Source organism: Neocloeon triangulifer, unplaced genomic scaffold, assembly GCF_031216515.1.
Source record: "Neocloeon triangulifer isolate White Clay Creek 2 clone unplaced genomic scaffold, ASM3121651v1 ptg000022l, whole genome shotgun sequence".
Lineage (NCBI taxonomy): Eukaryota > Metazoa > Arthropoda > Insecta > Ephemeroptera > Baetidae > Neocloeon > Neocloeon triangulifer.
In genome coordinates this window covers 4,990,461-5,012,454 of record NW_026775562.1, presented here as the reverse complement: position 1 = coordinate 5,012,454, position 21,994 = coordinate 4,990,461, and the positions used below count along the sequence as shown (strand labels likewise).

The following is a 21,994-nucleotide window of genomic DNA, read 5'->3' as shown; positions in this document are numbered from 1 at the left end:
TTATTTAACAACATTTTAGGAAAAAAATTAACATAATCGGGGCAATCTATAGAAGGAGGTTATCATATTTATTAAATTATTTCCTAAATAAAGACCCAGGTCACGCGGCGTGAGATATTCATCACGCTGCGTGAGAAGGATTGATTAATTTTTTTTTTAAATTCACGACTTTCATTGAAAACTCATTAAAAATTGACTATTTCCGAACCCAGGTCTTAGCCCGTTAATAATCCTTTAGTCGCTGATGAATTAGGTAATCTAATTAAACCAAGGAATATTTTAATTTTTTCTAAAAAAAGGTCTGAGCCTGTTAATAATCCTTTGGTTGCTGATAAATTCGGTAATCTAATTAAACCTAGGACTATCTTCATATTTTCTAAAAAATGGTCTTAGCCTGTTAATAATCCTTCAGTCGCTGATGAATTAGGTAATCTAATTAAACCAAGGCCTTTTTCATTTTTTCTAAAAAGGATATATTATGCATTTTTCTCTCGTCTAAGATAACAATTTATAAAAAGGAGGTCTTGTGCTACTTTCTCTCGTCTACGAGAACAATTTAAAAAAAAGGAAGTCTTGTGCGTTTCTCTCTCGTCTCAGTTAACAATTTATAGATAGGAGGTCTTGTGTGACTTTCTCACGTCTATGTGAACAATTTATAAAAAGGAGGTCTTGTGCGTTTCTCTCTCGTCTCAGTTAACAATTTATGGATAGGAGGTCTTGTGTGACTTTCTCACGTCTATGTGAACAATTTATAAAAAGGAGGTCTTGTGCGTTTTTCTCTCGTCTAATTTAAAAATTGATAAAAAGGAGGTCTTGTGCTACTTTCTCTCGTCTACGAGAACAATTTATAAAAAGGAAGTCTTGTGCGTTTCTCTCTCGTCTATGTGAACAATTTATAAAAAGGTGGTCTTGCGCTACTTTCTCTCGTCTACGAGAACAATTTATAAAAAGGAAGTCTTGTGCGTTTCTCTCTCGTCTCAGTTAACAATTTATAGATAGGAGGTCTTGTGTGACTTTCTCACGTCTATGTAAACAATTTATAAAAAGGAGGTCTTGTGCGTTTTTCTCTCGTCTAATTTAAAAATTTATAAAAAGGAGGTCTTGTGCAACTTTCTCTCGTCTATGCGAACAATTTATAAAAAGTAGGTCTTGTGCGTTTTTCTCCCGTCTAAGTTATCAATTTATAAAAAGTAGGTCTTGTGCGTTTTTCACTCGTCAAAGTTAACAATTTATAAAAAGGAGGTCTTGTGCGTTTCTTTCTCGTCTCAGTTAACAATTTATAGATAGGAGGTCTTGTGTGACTTTCTCTCGTCTATGCGAACAATTTATAAAAAGTAGGTCTTGTGCGTTTTTCTCCCGTCTAAGTTATCAATTTATAAAAAGTAGGTCTTGTGCGTTTTTCTCTCGTCAAAGTTAACAATTTATAAAAAGGAGGTCTTGTGCGTTTCTCTCTCGTCTCAGTTAACAATTTATAGATAGGAGGTCTTGTGTGACTTTCTCACGTCTATGTGAACAATTTATAAAAAGGAGGTCTTGTGCGTTTTTCTCTCGTCTATGCGAACAATTTATAAAAAGTAGGTCTTGTGCGTTTTTCTCCCGTCTAAGTTAACAATTTATAAAAAGGAGGTCTTGTGCTACCAGTTAGTCAATAATTTCAAAAAAGCGCCAGGACTAAAAAATTTGGGGCTGAAAATTTTTTGCCCCAAATTTTTTAGTCCTGACGCTTTTTTGAAATTATCGACTAACTGATGCATTTGCCCCAGTCCTCTGAATATATAGCAAGCAAACTCTATATTTTTTTCAAATTCTAGTACTAAAGAGTCATTCTCTCGTCTATGTGAACAATTTACAAAAAGGAGGTCTTGTGCGTTTTTCTCTCGTCTATGCGAACAATTTATAAAAAGTAGGTCTTGTGCGTTTTTCTCCCGTCTAAGTTAACAATTTATAAAAAGGAGGTCTTGTGCTACCAGTTAGTCAATAATTTCAAAAAAGCGCCAGGACTAAAAAATTTGGGGCTGTCCAATTCTTTCTGTTCTCACATACCCCGCCCCAAGTTGAAGATATCAATATGAGATTTACACCACTTGATCATCTTAGTTCCAAGGCAAGTTTCCTAAATTTTTATCAAAAAATTTTCAAAATTGCGGGTTTTATGGGACATTTTGAAAAAATAAAAAAACGCAATTATCTCGGCTTCTAGTGGTCGTAGAACAATTTTCCGGATATGGTTGAGCTCGTCTCAGCAAGTTCTACAACTTTTCTATAAAAAGCAAAATTGTAGGTCAAAGGTCAAGGTCAATTTTTTTGAGCGTAAATTTTCAAACTCAAAATTGAAAACCAGCCGACCATTTTAAATTAATTTTGAGATAGCCAAACGATTCCTCGTGAAATTTTACGTAATATATGTCAAAACTGCGATGAGGTTATTTTTTGTTAAATTTAAAAATAAATACGAATATTAAAAAACATGGTTTTTTGCGACTACGAAGGCAGGGTCCACATTATAATCGCATTTAACTTCGTCCCTGATGATTTTAGGTAAATATTGATAATGACCAAAGTTGATCCCCACGTCAAGACCAATCGAATGATGTATAGGTCAATGACCTTTAGTGACCTTCAAATTTTCAAACTCAAAATTGAAAACCAGCCGACCATTTTAAATTAATTTTGAGATAGCCAAACGATTCCTCGTGAAATTTTACGTAATATATGTCAAAACTGCGATGAGGTTATTTTTTGTTAAATTTAAAAATAAATACGAATATTAAAAAACATGGTTTTTTGCGACTACGAAGGCAGGGTCCACATTATAATCGCATTTAACTTCGTCCCTGATGATTTTAGGTAAATATTGATAATGACCAAAGTTGATCCCCACGTCAAGACCAATCGAATGATGTATAGGTCAATGACCTTTAGTGACCTTCAAATTTTCAAACTCAAAATTGAAAACCAGCCGACCATTTTAAATTAATTTTGAGATAACCAAACGATTCCTCGTGAAATTTTACGTAATATATGTCAAAACTGCGATGAGGTTATTTTTTGTTAAATTTAAAAATAAATAAGAATATTAAAAAACATGGTTTTTTGCAACTCGGAAGGCAGGGTCAACATTATAATCGCTTTTATCTACATCCCTGATGATTTTAGGTAAAAGGTGATAATGACCAAAGTTGATCCCCACGTCAAGACCAATCGAATGATGTATATGTCATTGACCTTTAATGACCTTCAGGTCAAAGGTCACCCAGGTCGGTGACCTGAGGTCACCTGACCTAGATGTATGATATGTTTTTGAAAAGGTCTTGTTAAGAAAATAATTTTGGTTACCATAATTTGGTCTTTACCTCGCCTACAAGCCGAATAATTGTACTTTTCGAATTCACTGCTCACATAATTGTGCATTTAATTAAACAAAAGTACAATCATTTGGTTTGTAGTACAGGTACAGACCAAAAAGTGGTAACCAAAATTATCTTCTCAACAGGACCTTTTCAAAAACATATCATAAATCTAGGTCAGGTGACCTCAGGTCACCGAACTGGGTGACCTTTGGCCTGAAGGTCACCAAAGGTCATTGACCCATACATCATTCGATTGTTCTTGACGTGGGGATTAACTTTGGTCATTATCTATTTTTACCTAAAATCATCAGGGACGAAGTTAAAAGCGATTATAATGTTGACCCTGCCTTCCGAGTTGCAAAAAACCATGTTTTTTAATATTCTTATTTATTTTTAAATTTAACAAAAAATAACCTCATCGCAGTTTTGACATATATTACGTAAAATTTCACGAGGAATCGTTTGGCTATCTCAAAATTAATTTAAAATGGTCGGCTGGTTTTCAATTTTGAGTTTGAAAATTTACGCTCAAAAAAATTGACCTTGACCTTTGACCGACAATTTTGCTTTTTATAGAAAAGTTGTAGAACTTGCTGAGACGAGCTCCACCATATCCGGAAAATTGTTCTACGACCACTAGAAGCCGAGATAATTGCGTTTTTTTATTTTTTCAAAATGTCCCATAAAACCCGCAATTTTGAAAATTTTTTGATAAAAATTTAGGAGACTTGCCTTGGAACTAAGATGATCAAGTGGTGCAAATCTCATATTGATATCTTCAACTTGGGGCGGGGTATGTGAGAACAGAAAGAATTGGACGGCTGAAAATTTTTTGCCCCAAATTTTTTAGTCCAGACGCTTTTTTGAAATTATCGACTAACTGATGCATTTGCCCCAGTCCTCTGAATATATAGCAAGCAAACTCTATATTTTTTCAAATTCTAGTACTAAAGAGTCATTCTCTCGTCTATGTGAACAATTTACAAAAAGGTGGTCATGTGCTACTTTCTCTCGTCTATGCGAACAATTTATAAAAAGTAGGTCTTGTGCGTTTTTCTCCCGTCTAAGTTAACAATTTATAAAAAGGAGGTCTTGTGCTACCAGTTAGTCAATAATTTCCAAAAAGCGCCAGGACTAAAAAATTTGGGGCTGAAAATTTTTTGCCCCAAATTTTTTAGTCCTGACGCTTTTTTGAAATTATCGACTAACTGATGCATTTGCCCCAGTCCTCTGAATATATAGCAAGCAAACTCTATATTTTTTCAAATTCTAGTACTAAAGAGTCATTCTCTCGTCTATGTGAACAATTTACAAAAAGGTGGTCATGTGCTACTTTCTCTCGTCTATGCGAACAATTTATAAAAAGTAGGTCTGGTGCGTTTTTCTCCCGTCTAAGTTAACAATTTATAAAAAGGAGGTCTTTTGCTACCAGTTAGTCAATAATTTCAAAAAAGCGCCAGGACTAAAAAATTTGGGGCTGAAAATTTTTTGCCCCAAATTTTTTAGTCCTGACGGTTTTTTGAAATTATCGACTAACTGATGCATTTGCCGCAGTCCTCTGAATATATAGCAAGCAAACTCTATATTTTTTTCAAATTCTAGTACTAAAGAGTCATTCTCTCGTCTATGTGAACAATTTACAAAAAGGAGGTCTTGTGCGTTTTTCTCTCGTCTATGCGAACAATTTATAAAAAGTAGGTCTTGTGCGTTTTTCTCCCGTCTAAGTTAACAATTTATAAAAAGGAGGTCTTGTGCTACCAGTTAGTCAATAATTTCAAAAAAGCGCCAGGACTAAAAAATTTGGGGCTGAAAATTTTTTGCCTAGAATTTTTTAGTCCTGACGCTTTTTTGAAATTATCGACTAACTGATGCATTTGCCCCAGTTCTCTGAATATATAGCAAGCAAACTCTATATTTTTTTCAAATTCTAGTACTAAAGAGTCATTCTCTCGTCTATGTGAACAATTTACAAAAAGGTGGTCATGTGCTACTTTCTCTTGTCTATGCGAACAATTTATAAATAGTAGGTCTTGTGCGTTTTTCTCCCGTCTAAGTTAACAATTTATAAAAAGGAGGTCTTGTGCTACCAGTTAGTCAATAATTTCCAAAAAGCGCCAGGACTAAAAAATTTGGGGCTGAAAATTTTTTGCCCCAAATTTTTTAGTCCTGACGCTTTTTTGAAATTATCGACTAACTGATGCATTTGCCCCAGTCCTCTGAATATATAGCAAGCAAACTCTATATTTTTTCAAATTCTAGTACTAAAGAGTCATTCTCTCGTCTATGTGAACAATTTACAAAAAGGTGGTCATGTGCTACTTTCTCTCGTCTATGCGAACAATTTATAAAAAGTAGGTCTGGTGCGTTTTTCTCCCGTCTAAGTTAACAATTTATAAAAAGGAGGTCTTTTACTACCAGTTAGTCAATAATTTCAAAAAAGCGCCAGTACTAAAAAATTTGGGGCTGAAAATTTTTTGCCCCAAATTTTTTAGTCCTGACGCTTTTTTGAAATTATCGACTAACTGATGCATTTGCCCCAGTCCTCTGAATATATAGCAAGCAAACTCTATTTTTTTTTCAAATTCTAGTACTAAAGAGTCATTCTCTCGTCTATGTGAACAATTTACAAAAAGGAGGTCTTGTGCGTTTTTCTCTCGTCTATGCGAACAATTTATAAAAAGTAGGTCTTGTGCGTTTTTCTCCCGTCTAAGTTAACAATTTATAAAAAGGTGGTCTTGTGCTACCAGTTAGTCAATAATTTCAAAAAAGCGCCAGGACTAAAAAATTTGGGGCTGAAAATTTTTTGCCACAAATTTTTTAGTCCTGACGCTTTTTTGAAATTATCGACTAACTGATTTTGCCCCAGTCCTCTGAATATATAGCAAGCAAACTCTATTTTTTTTTCAAATTCTAGTACTAAAGAGTCATTCTCTCGTCTATGTGATCAATTTACAAAAAGGTGGTCATGTGCTACTTTCTCTCGTCTATGCGAACAATTTATAAAAAGTAGGTCTGGTGCGTTTTTTTCCCGTCTAAGTTAACAATTTATAAAAAGGAGGTCTTTTGCTACCAGTTAGTCAATAATTTCAAAAAAGCGCCAGGACTAAAAAATTTGGGGCTGAAAATTTTTTGCCCCAAATTTTTTAGTCCTGACGCTTTTTTGAAATTATCGACTAACTGATGCATTTGCCCCAGTCCTCTGAATATATAGCAAGCAAACTCTATATTTTTTTCAAATTCTAGTACTAAAGAGTCATTCTCTCGTCTATGTGAACAATTTACAAAAAGGTGGTCATGTGCTACTTTCTCTCGTCTATGCGAACAATTTATAAAAAGTAGGTCTGGTGCGTTTTTCTCCCGTCTAAGTTAACAATTTATAAAAAGGAGGTCTTTTGCTACCAGTTAGTCAATAATTTCAAAAAAGCGCCAGGACTAAAAAATTTGGGGCTGAAAATTTTTTGCCCCAAATTTTTTAGTCCTGACGCTTTTTTGAAATTATCGACTAACTGATGCATTTGCCCCAGTCCTCTGAATATATAGCAAGCAAACTCTATATTTTTTTCAAATTCTAGTACTAAAGAGTCATTCTCTCGTCTATGTGAACAATTTACAAAAAGGAGGTCTTGTGCGTTTTTCTCTCGTCTATGCGAACAATTTATAAAAAGTAGGTCTTGTGCGTTTTTCTCCCGTCTAAGTTAACAATTTATAAAAAGGAGGTCTTGTGCTACCAGTTAGTCAATAATTTCAAAAAAGCGCCAGGACTAAAAAATTTGGGGCTGAAAATTTTTTGCCCCAAATTTTTTAGTCCTGACGCTTTTTTGAAATTATCGACTAACTGATGCATTTGCCCCAGTCCTCTGAATATATAGCAAGCAAACTCTATATTTTTTCAAATTCTAGTACTAAAATAAAGAGTCATTCTCTCGTCTATGTGAACAATTTACAAAAAGGAGGTCTTGTGCGTTTTTCTCTCGTCTATGCGAACAATTTATAAAAAGTAGGTCTTGTGCGTTTTTCTCCCGTCTAAGTTAACAATTTATAAAAAGGAGGTCTTGTGCTACCAGTTAGTCAATAATTTCAAAAAAGCGCCAGGACTAAAAAATTTGGGGCTGAAAATTTTTTGCCCCAAATTTTTTAGTCCTGACGCTTTTTTGAAATTATCGACTAACTGATGCATTTGCCCCAGTCCTCTGAATATATAGCAAGCAAACTCTATTTTTTTTTCAAATTCTAGTACTAAAGAGTCATTCTCTCGTCTATGTGAACAATTTACAAAAAGGTGGTCATGTGCTACTTTCTCTCGTCTATGCGAACAATTTATAAAAAGTAGGTCTGGTGCGTTTTTCTCCCGTCTAAGTTAACAATTTATAAAAAGGAGGTCTTTTACTACCAGTTAGTCAATAATTTCAAAAAAGCGCCAGTACTAAAAAATTTGGGGCTGAAAATTTTTTGCCCCAAATTTTTTAGTCCTGACGCTTTTTTGAAATTATCGACTAACTGATGCATTTGCTCCAGTCCTCTGAATATATAGCAAGCAAACTCTATTTTTTTTTCAAATTCTAGTACTAAAGAGTCATTCTCTCGTCTATGTGAACAATTTACAAAAAGGTGGTCATGTGCTACTTTCTCTCGTCTATGCGAACAATTTATAAAAAGTAGGTCTTGTGCGTTTTTCTCCCGTCTAAGTTAACAATTTATAAAAAGGAGGTCTTGTGCTACCAGTTAGTCAATAATTTCAAAAAAGCGCCAGGACTAAAAAATTTGGGGCTGAAAATTTTTTGCCCCAAATTTTTTAGTCCTGACGCTTTTTTGAAATTATCGACTAACTGATGCATTTGCCCCAGTCCTCTGAATATATAGCAAGCAAACTCTATATTTTTTCAAATTCTAGTACTAAAATAAAGAGTCATTCTCTCGTCTATGTGAACAATTTACAAAAAGGAGGTCTTGTGCGTTTTTCTCTCGTCTATGCGAACAATTTATAAAAAGTAGGTCTTGTGCGTTTTTCTCCCGTCTAAGTTAACAATTTATAAAAAGGAGGTCTTGTGCTACCAGTTAGTCAATAATTTCAAAAAAGCGCCAGGACTAAAAAATTTGGGGCTGAAAATTTTTTGCCCCAAATTTTTTAGTCCTGACGCTTTTTTGAAATTATCGACTAACTGATGCATTTGCCCCAGTCCTCTGAATATATAGCAAGCAAACTCTATTTTTTTTTCAAATTCTAGTACTAAAGAGTCATTCTCTCGTCTATGTGAACAATTTACAAAAAGGAGGTCTTGTGCGTTTTTCTCTCGTCTATGCGAACAATTTATAAAAAGTAGGTCTTGTGCGTTTTTCTCCCGTCTAAGTTAACAATTTATAAAAAGGTGGTCTTGTGCTACCAGTTAGTCAATAATTTCAAAAAAGCGCCAGGACTAAAAAATTTGGGGCTGAAAATTTTTTGCCCCAAATTTTTTAGTCCTGACGCTTTTTTGAAATTATCGACTAACTGATGCATTTGCCCCAGTCCTCTGAATATATAGCAAGCAAACTCTATTTTTTTTTCAAATTCTAGTACTAAAGAGTCATTCTCTCGTCTATGTGATCAATTTACAAAAAGGTGGTCATGTGCTACTTTCTCTCGTCTATGCGAACAATTTATAAAAAGTAGGTCTGGTGCGTTTTTTTCCCGTCTAAGTTAACAATTTATAAAAAGGAGGTCTTTTGCTACCAGTTAGTCAATAATTTCAAAAAAGCGCCAGGACTAAAAAATTTGGGGCTGAAAATTTTTTGCCCCAAATTTTTTAGTCCTGACGCTTTTTTGAAATTATCGACTAACTGATGCATTTGCCCCAGTCCTCTGAATATATAGCAAGCAAACTCTATTTTTTTTTCAAATTCTAGTACTAAAGAGTCATTCTCTCGTCTATGTGAACAATTTACAAAAAGGAGGTCTTGTGCGTTTTTCTCTCGTCTATGCGAACAATTTATAAAAAGTAGGTCTTGTGCGTTTTTCTCCCGTCTAAGTTAACAATTTATAAAAAGGTGGTCTTGTGCTACCAGTTAGTCAATAATTTCAAAAAAGCGCCAGGACTAAAAAATTTGGGGCTGAAAATTTTTTGCCCCAAATTTTTTAGTCCTGACGCTTTTTTGAAATTATCGACTAACTGATTTTGCCCCAGTCCTCTGAATATATAGCAAGCAAACTCTATTTTTTTTTCAAATTCTAGTACTAAAGAGTCATTCTCTCGTCTATGTGATCAATTTACAAAAAGGTGGTCATGTGCTACTTTCTCTCGTCTATGCGAACAATTTATAAAAAGTAGGTCTGGTGCGTTTTTTTCCCGTCTAAGTTAACAATTTATAAAAAGGAGGTCTTTTGCTACCAGTTAGTCAATAATTTCAAAAAAGCGCCAGGACTAAAAAATTTGGGGCTGAAAATTTTTTGCCCCAAATTTTTTAGTCCTGACGCTTTTTTGAAATTATCGACTAACTGATGCATTTGCCCCAGTCCTCTGAATATATAGCAAGCAAACTCTATATTTTTTTCAAATTCTAGTACTAAAGAGTCATTCTCTCGTCTATGTGAACAATTTACAAAAAGGTGGTCATGTGCTACTTTCTCTCGTCTATGCGAACAATTTATAAAAAGTAGGTCTGGTGCGTTTTTCTCCCGTCTAAGTTAACAATTTATAAAAAGGAGGTCTTTTGCTACCAGTTAGTCAATAATTTCAAAAAAGCGCCAGGACTAAAAAATTTGGGGCTGAAAATTTTTTGCCCCAAATTTTTTAGTCCTGACGCTTTTTTGAAATTATCGACTAACTGATGCATTTGCCCCAGTCCTCTGAATATATAGCAAGCAAACTCTATATTTTTTTCAAATTCTAGTACTAAAGAGTCATTCTCTCGTCTATGTGAACAATTTACAAAAAGGAGGTCTTGTGCGTTTTTCTCTCGTCTATGCGAACAATTTATAAAAAGTAGGTCTTGTGCGTTTTTCTCCCGTCTAAGTTAACAATTTATAAAAAGGAGGTCTTGTGCTACCAGTTAGTCAATAATTTCAAAAAAGCGCCAGGACTAAAAAATTTGGGGCTGAAAATTTTTTGCCCCAAATTTTTTAGTCCTGACGCTTTTTTGAAATTATCGACTAACTGATGCATTTGCCCCAGTCCTCTGAATATATAGCAAGCAAACTCTATATTTTTTCAAATTCTAGTACTAAAATAAAGAGTCATTCTCTCGTCTATGTGAACAATTTACAAAAAGGAGGTCTTGTGCGTTTTTCTCTCGTCTATGCGAACAATTTATAAAAAGTAGGTCTTGTGCGTTTTTCTCCCGTCTAAGTTAACAATTTATAAAAAGGAGGTCTTGTGCTACCAGTTAGTCAATAATTTCAAAAAAGCGCCAGGACTAAAAAATTTGGGGCTGAAAATTTTTTGCCCCAAATTTTTTAGTCCTGACGCTTTTTTGAAATTATCGACTAACTGATGCATTTGCCCCAGTCCTCTGAATATATAGCAAGCAAACTCTATTTTTTTTTCAAATTCTAGTACTAAAGAGTCATTCTCTCGTCTATGTGAACAATTTACAAAAAGGTGGTCATGTGCTACTTTCTCTCGTCTATGCGAACAATTTATAAAAAGTAGGTCTGGTGCGTTTTTCTCCCGTCTAAGTTAACAATTTATAAAAAGGAGGTCTTTTACTACCAGTTAGTCAATAATTTCAAAAAAGCGCCAGTACTAAAAAATTTGGGGCTGAAAATTTTTTGCCCCAAATTTTTTAGTCCTGACGCTTTTTTGAAATTATCGACTAACTGATGCATTTGCTCCAGTCCTCTGAATATATAGCAAGCAAACTCTATTTTTTTTTCAAATTCTAGTACTAAAGAGTCATTCTCTCGTCTATGTGAACAATTTACAAAAAGGTGGTCATGTGCTACTTTCTCTCGTCTATGCGAACAATTTATAAAAAGTAGGTCTTGTGCGTTTTTCTCCCGTCTAAGTTAACAATTTATAAAAAGGAGGTCTTGTGCTACCAGTTAGTCAATAATTTCAAAAAAGCGCCAGGACTAAAAAATTTGGGGCTGAAAATTTTTTGCCCCAAATTTTTTAGTCCTGACGCTTTTTTGAAATTATCGACTAACTGATGCATTTGCCCCAGTCCTCTGAATATATAGCAAGCAAACTCTATATTTTTTCAAATTCTAGTACTAAAATAAAGAGTCATTCTCTCGTCTATGTGAACAATTTACAAAAAGGAGGTCTTGTGCGTTTTTCTCTCGTCTATGCGAACAATTTATAAAAAGTAGGTCTTGTGCGTTTTTCTCCCGTCTAAGTTAACAATTTATAAAAAGGAGGTCTTGTGCTACCAGTTAGTCAATAATTTCAAAAAAGCGCCAGGACTAAAAAATTTGGGGCTGAAAATTTTTTGCCCCAAATTTTTTAGTCCTGACGCTTTTTTGAAATTATCGACTAACTGATGCATTTGCCCCAGTCCTCTGAATATATAGCAAGCAAACTCTATTTTTTTTTCAAATTCTAGTACTAAAGAGTCATTCTCTCGTCTATGTGAACAATTTACAAAAAGGTGGTCATGTGCTACTTTCTCTCGTCTATGCGAACAATTTATAAAAAGTAGGTCTGGTGCGTTTTTCTCCCGTCTAAGTTAACAATTTATAAAAAGGAGGTCTTTTACTACCAGTTAGTCAATAATTTCAAAAAAGCGCCAGTACTAAAAAATTTGGGGCTGAAAATTTTTTGCCCCAAATTTTTTAGTCCTGACGCTTTTTTGAAATTATCGACTAACTGATGCATTTGCTCCAGTCCTCTGAATATATAGCAAGCAAACTCTATTTTTTTTTCAAATTCTAGTACTAAAGAGTCATTCTCTCGTCTATGTGAACAATTTACAAAAAGGTGGTCATGTGCTACTTTCTCTCGTCTATGCGAACAATTTATAAAAAGTAGGTCTGGTGCGTTTTTCTCCCGTCTAAGTTAACAATTTATAAAAAGGAGTTCTTTTACTACCAGTTAGTCAATAATTTCAAAAAAGCGCCAGTACTAAAAAATTTGGGGCTGAAAATTTTTTGCCCCAAATTTTTTAGTCCTGACGCTTTTTTGAAATTATCGACTAACTGATGCATTTGCCCCAGTCCTCTGAATATATAGCAAGCAAACTCTATATTTTTTTCAAATTCTAGTACTAAAGAGTCATTCTCTCGTCTATGTGAACAATTTACAAAAAGGTGGTCATGTGCTACTTTCTCTCGTCTATGCGAACAATTTATAAAAAGTAGGTCTGGTGCGTTTTTCTCCCGTCTAAGTTAACAATTTATAAAAAGGAGTTCTTTTACTACCAGTTAGTCAATAATTTCAAAAAAGCGCCAGTACTAAAAAATTTGGGGCTGAAAATTTTTTGCCCCAAATTTTTTAGTCCTGACGCTTTTTTGAAATTATCGACTAACTGATGCATTTGCCCCAGTCCTCTGAATATATAGCAAGCAAACTCTATATTTTTTTCAAATTCTAGTACTAAAGAGTCATTCTCTCGTCTATGTGAACAATTTACAAAAAGGAGGTCTTGTGCGTTTTTCTCTCGTCTATGCGAACAATTTATAAAAAGTAGGTCTTGTGCGTTTTTCTCCCGTCTAAGTTAACAATTTATAAAAAGGTGGTCTTGTGCTACCAGTTAGTCAATAATTTCAAAAAAGCGCCAGGACTAAAAAATTTGGGGCTGAAAATTTTTTGCCCCAAATTTTTTAGTCCTGACGCTTTTTTGAAATTATCGACTAACTGATGCATTTGCCCCAGTCCTCTGAATATATAGCAAGCAAACTCTATATTTTTTTCAAATTCTAGTACTAAAGAGTCATTCTCTCGTCTATGTGAACAATTTACAAAAAGGAGGTCTTGTGCGTTTTTCTCTCGTCTATGCGAACAATTTATAAAAAGTAGGTCTTGTGCGTTTTTCTCCCGTCTAAGTTAACAATTTATAAAAAGGTGGTCTTGTGCTACCAGTTAGTCAATAATTTCAAAAAAGCGCCAGGACTAAAAAATTTGGGGCTGAAAATTTTTTGCCCCAAATTTTTTAGTCCTGACGCTTTTTTGAAATTATCGACTAACTGATGCATTTGCCCCAGTCCTCTGAATATATAGCAAGCAAACTCTATTTTTTTTTTCAAATTCTAGTACTAAAGAGTCATTCTCTCGTCTATGTGAACAATTTACAAAAAGGAGGTCTTGTGCGTTTTTCTCTCGTCTATGCGAACAATTTATAAAAAGTAGGTCTTGTGCGTTTTTCTCCCGTCTAAGTTAACAATTTATAAAAAGGAGGTCTTGTGCTACCAGTTAGTCAATAATTTCAAAAAAGCGCCAGGACTAAAAAATTTGGGGCTGAAAATTTTTTGCCCCAAATTTTTTAGTCCTGACGCTTTTTTGAAATTATCGACTAACTGATGCATTTGCCCCAGTCCTCTGAATATATAGCAAGCAAACTCTATATTTTTTCAAATTCTAGTACTAAAGAGTCATTCTCTCGTCTATGTGAACAATTTACAAAAAGGAGGTCTTGTGCGTTTTTCTCTCGTCTATGCGAACAATTTATAAAAAGTAGGTCTTGTGCGTTTTTCTCCCGTCTAAGTTAACAATTTATAAAAAGGAGGTCTTGTGCTACCAGTTAGTCAATAATTTCAAAAAAGCGCCAGGACTAAAAAATTTGGGGCTGAAAATTTTTTGCCCCAAATTTTTTAGTCCTGACGCTTTTTTGAAATTATCGACTAACTGATGCATTTGCCCCAGTCCTCTGAATATATAGCAAGCAAACTCTATATTTTTTCAAATTCTAGTACTAAAATAAAGAGTCATTCTCTCGTCTATGTGAACAATTTACAAAAAGGAGGTCTTGTGCGTTTTTCTCTCGTCTATGCGAACAATTTATAAAAAGTAGGTCTTGTGCGTTTTTCTCCCGTCTAAGTTAACAATTTATAAAAAGGAGGTCTTGTGCTACCAGTTAGTCAATAATTTCAAAAAAGCGCCAGGACTAAAAAATTTGGGGCTGAAAATTTTTTGCCCCAAATTTTTTAGTCCTGACGCTTTTTTGAAATTATCGACTAACTGATGCATTTGCCCCAGTCCTCTGAATATATAGCAAGCAAACTCTATTTTTTTTTCAAATTCTAGTACTAAAGAGTCATTCTCTCGTCTATGTGAACAATTTACAAAAAGGTGGTCATGTGCTACTTTCTCTCGTCTATGCGAACAATTTATAAAAAGTAGGTCTGGTGCGTTTTTCTCCCGTCTAAGTTAACAATTTATAAAAAGGAGGTCTTTTACTACCAGTTAGTCAATAATTTCAAAAAAGCGCCAGTACTAAAAAATTTGGGGCTGAAAATTTTTTGCCCCAAATTTTTTAGTCCTGACGCTTTTTTGAAATTATCGACTAACTGATGCATTTGCTCCAGTCCTCTGAATATATAGCAAGCAAACTCTATTTTTTTTTCAAATTCTAGTACTAAAGAGTCATTCTCTCGTCTATGTGAACAATTTACAAAAAGGTGGTCATGTGCTACTTTCTCTCGTCTATGCGAACAATTTATAAAAAGTAGGTCTTGTGCGTTTTTCTCCCGTCTAAGTTAACAATTTATAAAAAGGAGGTCTTGTGCTACCAGTTAGTCAATAATTTCAAAAAAGCGCCAGGACTAAAAAATTTGGGGCTGAAAATTTTTTGCCCCAAATTTTTTAGTCCTGACGCTTTTTTGAAATTATCGACTAACTGATGCATTTGCCCCAGTCCTCTGAATATATAGCAAGCAAACTCTATATTTTTTTCAAATTCTAGTACTAAAGAGTCATTCTCTCGTCTATGTGAACAATTTACAAAAAGGTGGTCATGTGCTACTTTCTCTCGTCTATGCGAACAATTTATAAAAAGTAGGTCTGGTGCGTTTTTCTCCCGTCTAAGTTAACAATTTATAAAAAGGAGTTCTTTTACTACCAGTTAGTCAATAATTTCAAAAAAGCGCCAGTACTAAAAAATTTGGGGCTGAAAATTTTTTGCCCCAAATTTTTTAGTCCTGACGCTTTTTTGAAATTATCGACTAACTGATGCATTTGCCCCAGTCCTCTGAATATATAGCAAGCAAACTCTATATTTTTTTCAAATTCTAGTACTAAAGAGTCATTCTCTCGTCTATGTGAACAATTTACAAAAAGGAGGTCTTGTGCGTTTTTCTCTCGTCTATGCGAACAATTTATAAAAAGTAGGTCTTGTGCGTTTTTCTCCCGTCTAAGTTAACAATTTATAAAAAGGTGGTCTTGTGCTACCAGTTAGTCAATAATTTCAAAAAAGCGCCAGGACTAAAAAATTTGGGGCTGAAAATTTTTTGCCCCAAATTTTTTAGTCCTGACGCTTTTTTGAAATTATCGACTAACTGATGCATTTGCCCCAGTCCTCTGAATATATAGCAAGCAAACTCTATATTTTTTTCAAATTCTAGTACTAAAGAGTCATTCTCTCGTCTATGTGAACAATTTACAAAAAGGAGGTCTTGTGCGTTTTTCTCTCGTCTATGCGAACAATTTATAAAAAGTAGGTCTTGTGCGTTTTTCTCCCGTCTAAGTTAACAATTTATAAAAAGGTGGTCTTGTGCTACCAGTTAGTCAATAATTTCAAAAAAGCGCCAGGACTAAAAAATTTGGGGCTGAAAATTTTTTGCCCCAAATTTTTTAGTCCTGACGCTTTTTTGAAATTATCGACTAACTGATGCATTTGCCCCAGTCCTCTGAATATATAGCAAGCAAACTCTATTTTTTTTTTCAAATTCTAGTACTAAAGAGTCATTCTCTCGTCTATGTGAACAATTTACAAAAAGGAGGTCTTGTGCGTTTTTCTCTCGTCTATGCGAACAATTTATAAAAAGTAGGTCTTGTGCGTTTTTCTCCCGTCTAAGTTAACAATTTATAAAAAGGAGGTCTTGTGCTACCAGTTAGTCAATAATTTCAAAAAAGCGCCAGGACTAAAAAATTTGGGGCTGAAAATTTTTTGCCCCAAATTTTTTAGTCCTGACGCTTTTTTGAAATTATCGACTAACTGATGCATTTGCCCCAGTCCTCTGAATATATAGCAAGCAAACTCTATATTTTTTCAAATTCTAGTACTAAAGAGTCATTCTCTCGTCTATGTGAACAATTTACAAAAAGGAGGTCTTGTGCGTTTTTCTCTCGTCTATGCGAACAATTTATAAAAAGTAGGTCTTGTGCGTTTTTCTCCCGTCTAAGTTAACAATTTATAAAAAGGAGGTCTTGTGCTACCAGTTAGTCAATAATTTCAAAAAAGCGCCAGGACTAAAAAATTTGGGGCTGAAAATTTTTTGCCCCAAATTTTTTAGTCCTGACGCTTTTTTGAAATTATCGACTAACTGATGCATTTGCCCCAGTCCTCTGAATATATAGCAAGCAAACTCTATTTTTTTTTCAAATTCTAGTACTAAAGAGTCATTCTCTCGTCTATGTGAACAATTTACAAAAAGGTGGTCATGTGCTACTTTCTCTCGTCTATGCGAACAATTTATAAAAAGTAGGTCTGGTGCGTTTTTCTCCCGTCTAAGTTAACAATTTATAAAAAGGAGGTCTTTTACTACCAGTTAGTCAATAATTTCAAAAAAGCGCCAGTACTAAAAAATTTGGGGCTGAAAATTTTTTGCCCCAAATTTTTTAGTCCTGACGCTTTTTTGAAATTATCGACTAACTGATGCATTTGCTCCAGTCCTCTGAATATATAGCAAGCAAACTCTATTTTTTTTTCAAATTCTAGTACTAAAGAGTCATTCTCTCGTCTATGTGAACAATTTACAAAAAGGTGGTCATGTGCTACTTTCTCTCGTCTATGCGAACAATTTATAAAAAGTAGGTCTGGTGCGTTTTTCTCCCGTCTAAGTTAACAATTTATAAAAAGGAGTTCTTTTACTACCAGTTAGTCAATAATTTCAAAAAAGCGCCAGTACTAAAAAATTTGGGGCTGAAAATTTTTTGCCCCAAATTTTTTAGTCCTGACGCTTTTTTGAAATTATCGACTAACTGATGCATTTGCCCCAGTCCTCTGAATATATAGCAAGCAAACTCTATATTTTTTTCAAATTCTAGTACTAAAGAGTCATTCTCTCGTCTATGTGAACAATTTACAAAAAGGTGGTCATGTGCTACTTTCTCTCGTCTATGCGAACAATTTATAAAAAGTAGGTCTGGTGCGTTTTTCTCCCGTCTAAGTTAACAATTTATAAAAAGGAGGTCTTTTACTACCAGTTAGTCAATAATTTCAAAAAAGCGCCAGTACTAAAAAATTTGGGGCTGAAAATTTTTTGCCCCAAATTTTTTAGTCCTGACGCTTTTTTGAAATTATCGACTAACTGATGCATTTGCCCCAGTCCTCTGAATATATAGCAAGCAAACTCTATATTTTTTTCAAATTCTAGTACTAAAGAGTCATTCTCTCGTCTATGTGAACAATTTACAAAAAGGAGGTCTTGTGCGTTTTTCTCTCGTCTATGCGAACAATTTATAAAAAGTAGGTCTTGTGCGTTTTTCTCCCGTCTAAGTTAACAATTTATAAAAAGGTGGTCTTGTGCTACCAGTTAGTCAATAATTTCAAAAAAGCGCCAGGACTAAAAAATTTGGGGCTGAAAATTTTTTGCCCCAAATTTTTTAGTCCTGACGCTTTTTTGAAATTATCGACTAACTGATGCATTTGCCCCAGTCCTCTGAATATATAGCAAGCAAACTCTATATTTTTTTCAAATTCTAGTACTAAAGAGTCATTCTCTCGTCTATGTGAACAATTTACAAAAAGGTGGTCATGTGCTACTTTCTCTCGTCTATGCGAACAATTTATAAAAAGTAGGTCTGGTGCGTTTTTCTCCCGTCTAAGTTAACAATTTATAAAAAGGAGGTCTTTTACTACCAGTTAGTCAATAATTTCAAAAAAGCGCCAGTACTAAAAAATTTGGGGCTGAAAATTTTTTGCCCCAAATTTTTTAGTCCTGACGCTTTTTTGAAATTATCGACTAACTGATGCATTTGCCCCAGTCCTCTGAATATATAGCAAGCAAACTCTATTTTTTTTTCAAATTCTAGTACTAAAGAGTCATTCTCTCGTCTATGTGAACAATTTACAAAAAGGAGGTCTTGTGCGTTTTTCTCTCGTCTATGCGAACAATTTATAAAAAGTAGGTCTTGTGCGTTTTTCTCCCGTCTAAGTTAACAATTTATAAAAAGGAGGTCTTGTGCTACCAGTTAGTCAATAATTTCAAAAAAGCGCCAGGACTAAAAAATTTGGGGCTGAAAATTTTTTGCCCCAAATTTTTTAGTCCTGACGCTTTTTTGAAATTATCGACTAACTGATGCATTTGCCCCAGTCCTCTGAATATATAGCAAGCAAACTCTATTTTTTTTTCAAATTCTAGTACTAAAGAGTCATTCTCTCGTCTATGTGAACAATTTACAAAAAGGTGGTCATGTGCTACTTTCTCTCGTCTATGCGAACAATTTATAAAAAGTAGGTCTGGTGCGTTTTTCTCCCGTCTAAGTTAACAATTTATAAAAAGGAGGTCTTTTACTACCAGTTAGTCAATAATTTCAAAAAAGCGCCAGTACTAAAAAATTTGGGGCTGAAAATTTTTTGCCCCAAATTTTTTAGTCCTGACGCTTTTTTGAAATTATCGACTAACTGATGCATTTGCCCCAGTCCTCTGAATATATAGCAAGCAAACTCTATTTTTTTTTCAAATTCTAGTACTAAAGAGTCATTCTCTCGTCTATGTGAACAATTTACAAAAAGGAGGTCTTGTGCGTTTTTCTCTCGTCTATGCGAACAATTTATAAAAAGTAGGTCTTGTGCGTTTTTCTCCCGTCTAAGTTAACAATTTATAAAAAGGAGGTCTTGTGCTACCAGTTAGTCAATAATTTCAAAAAAGCGCCAGGACTAAAAAATTTGGGGCTGAAAATTTTTTGCCCCAAATTTTTTAGTCCTGACGCTTTTTTGAAATTATCGACTAACTGATGCATTTGCCCCAGTCCTCTGAATATATAGCAAGCAAACTCTATATTTTTTCAAATTCTAGTACTAAAATAAAGAGTCATTCTCTCGTCTATGTGAACAATTTACAAAAAGGAGGTCTTGTGCGTTTTTCTCTCGTCTATGCGAACAATTTATAAAAAGTAGGTCTTGTGCGTTTTTCTCCCGTCTAAGTTAACAATTTATAAAAAGGAGGTCTTGTGCTACCAGTTAGTCAATAATTTCAAAAAAGCGCCAGGACTAAAAAATTTGGGGCTGAAAATTTTTTGCCCCAAATTTTTTAGTCCTGACGCTTTTTTGAAATTATCGACTAACTGATGCATTTGCCCCAGTCCTCTGAATATATAGCAAGCAAACTCTATATTTTTTCAAATTCTAGTACTAAAGAGTCATTCTCTCGTCTATGTGAACAATTTACAAAAAGGTGGTCATGTGCTACTTTCTCTTGTCTATGCGAACAATTTATAAAAAGTAGGTCTTGTGCGTTTTTCTCCCGTCTAAGTTAACAATTTATAAAAAGGAGGTCTTGTGCTACCAGTTAGTCAATAATTTCAAAAAAGCGCCAGGACTAAAAAATTTGGGGCTGAAAATTTTTTGCCCCAAATTTTTTAGTCCTGACGCTTTTTTGAAATTATCGACTAACTGATGCATTTGCCCCAGTCCTCTGAATATATAGCAAGCAAACTCTATATTTTTTCAAATTCTAGTAGTAAAGAGTCATTCTCTCGTCTATGTGAACAATTTACAAAAAGGTGGTCATGTGCTACTTTCTCTCGTCTATGCGAACAATTTATAAAAAGTAGGTCTGGTGCGTTTTTCTCCCGTCTAAGTTAACAATTTATAAAATGGAGGTCTTTTGCTACCAGTTAGTCAATAATTTCAAAAAAGCGCCAGGACTAAAAAATTTGGGGCTGAAAATTTTTTGCCCCAAATTTTTTAGTCCTGACGCTTTTTTGAAATTATCGACTAACTGATGCATTTGCCCCAGTCCTCTGAATATATAGCAAGCAAACTCTATATTTTTTTCAAATTCTAGTACTAAAGAGTCATTCTCTCGTCTATGTGAACAATTTACAAAAAGGAGGTCTTGTGCGTTTTTCTCTCGTCTATGCGAACAATTTATAAAAAGTAGGTCTTGTGCGTTTTTCTCCCGTCTAAGTTAACAATTTATAAAAAGGAGGTCTTGTGCTACCAGTTAGTCAATAATTTCAAAAAAGCGCCAGGACTAAAAAATTTGGGGCTGAAAATTTTTTGCCCCAAATTTTTTAGTCCTGACGCTTTTTTGAAATTATCGACTAACTGATGCATTATCCCCAGTCCTCTGAATATATAGCAAGCAAACTCTATATTTTTTCAAATTCTAGTACTAAAGAGTCATTCTCTCGTCTATGTGAACAATTTACAAAAAGGTGGTCATGTGCTACTTTCTCTTGTCTATGCGAACAATTTATAAAAAGTAGGTCTTGTGCGGTTTTCTCCCGTCTAAGTTAACAATTTATAAAAAGGAGGTCTTGTGCTACCAGTTAGTCAATAATTTCCAAAAAGCGCCAGTACTAAAAAATTTGGGGCTGAAAATTTTTTGCCCCAAATTTTTTAGTCCTGACGCTTTTTTGAAATTATCGACTAACTGATGCATTTGCCCCAGTCCTCTGAATATATAGCAAGCAAACTCTATATTTTTTTCAAATTCTAGTACTAAAGAGTCATTCTCTCGTCTATGTGAACAATTTACAAAAAGGAGGTCTTGTGCGTTTTTCTCTCGTCTATGCGAACAATTTATAAAAAGTAGGTCTTGTGCGTTTTTCTCCCGTCTAAGTTAACAATTTATAAAAAGGAGGTCTTGTGCGTTTCTCTCTCGTCTAATTTAAAAATTTATAAAAAGGAGGTCTTGTGCAACTTTCTCTTGTCTATGCGAACAATTTATAAAAAGTAGGTCTTGTGCGTTTTTCTCCCGTCTAAGTTAACAATTTATAAAAAGGAGGTCTTGTGCGTTTCTCTCTCGTCTAATTTAAAAATTTATAAAAAGGAGGTCTTGTGCAACTTTCTCTCGTCTATGCGAACAATTTATAAAAAGTAGGTCTTGTGCGTTTTTCTCCCGTCTAAGTTATCAATTTATAAAAAGTAGGTCTTGTGCGTTTTTCTCTCGTCAAAGTTAACAATTTATAAAAAGGAGGTCTTGTGCGTTTCTCTCTCGTCTCAGTTAACAATTTATAGATAGGAGGTCTTGTGTGACTTTCTCACGTCTATGTGAACAATTTATAAAAAGGAGGTCTTGTGCAACTTTCTCTCGTCTATGCGAACAATTTATAAAAAGTAGGTCTTGTGCGTTTTTCTCCCGTCTAAGTTAACAATTTATAAAAAGGAGGTCTTGTGCTACCAGTTAGTCAATAATTTCCAAAAAGCGCCAGTACTAAAAAATTTGGGGCTGAAATTTTTTGCCCCAAATTTTTTAGTCCTGACGCTTTTTTGAAATTATCGACTAACTGATGCATTTGCCCCAGTCCTCTGAATATATAGCTAGCAAACTCTATATTTTTTTCAAATTCTAGTACTAAAGAGTCATTCTCTCGTCTATGTGAACAATTTACAAAAAGGTGGTC

The 21,994-nt window shown here is 34.3% G+C and overlaps 1 protein-coding gene across 1 annotated transcript in view; it reads left to right on the top strand.

The window, feature by feature from the left end:
• Nucleotides 1–21,994, top strand: part of LOC132204769 (golgin subfamily A member 7) — a 123,764-nt gene that overhangs the window by 25,479 nt on the left and 76,291 nt on the right. The gene's annotated exons all lie outside the window — the stretch shown is intronic.